The sequence below is a fragment of the Nanorana parkeri genome, unplaced genomic scaffold (assembly GCF_000935625.1).
Source record: "Nanorana parkeri isolate BGI_ZX_2015 unplaced genomic scaffold, ASM93562v1 scaffold3204, whole genome shotgun sequence".
Classification (NCBI taxonomy): Eukaryota; Metazoa; Chordata; class Amphibia; order Anura; family Dicroglossidae; genus Nanorana; species Nanorana parkeri.
This window is the reverse complement of record NW_017309472.1, coordinates 58,240-58,953: the sequence shown is the minus strand read 5'-3', so window position 1 is coordinate 58,953 and position 714 is coordinate 58,240.

Below are 714 nucleotides of genomic sequence, written 5' to 3'. Positions count from 1 at the left end.
TCTAGGGGTATGATTCTCGCTTTGGGTGTGAGAGGTCCCGGATTCAAATCCCGGACGAGACCATGCTTTAAACAATGATCCCATCTTCTAACAATGGTGTTGGTCGCGGACGGAGCTCTTTGTGCCAATCATCCACCGTTGTGCTGTGCTAGTCCACTGCCGAGCCTAGCTCGGGAAGCCAACCAGACTTGACAAGCAGCTTTCGGCTCGTTGGTCTAGGGGTATGATTCTCGCTTTGTTGGTCTAGGGGTATGATTCTCGCTTTGGGTGCAAGTGGTACCGGGTTCAAATCCCGGACGAGCCCAATATTTAGCACATGTTTTGCATTTCGACAAGGAAGATTGGTTGTGACCGTGACTGATTTTGGGCAGGTGACCCCAATTTCATGGAGAAAAGCGCAGAAATGCGATGCCTGAGAAATCAGTACGCGAGTGCTGCTGGCTTTATTCAAGGACTGTTTATCCACTTTTGGGTGCCTGAGCGACCAGCTACTAGACCCTATCAGTGGAGAAGATGTGGTTTTGCCCTGACAAATTTTCCCCTCGGCTTTTGAAATCTCAGAAATCTCAAGAAAGGCAAAGATTGCAACAACCTTTTGCAGACATGTTTCTGGGAGAAGGCTACTTGTCACACCCTTTAAAAAAAGAAGGTCTTTAAGGGTAGGGAAGATTGAGATTGTTGACTTTTGTGCTGAACTAGTCTGCTGCTGAGCCT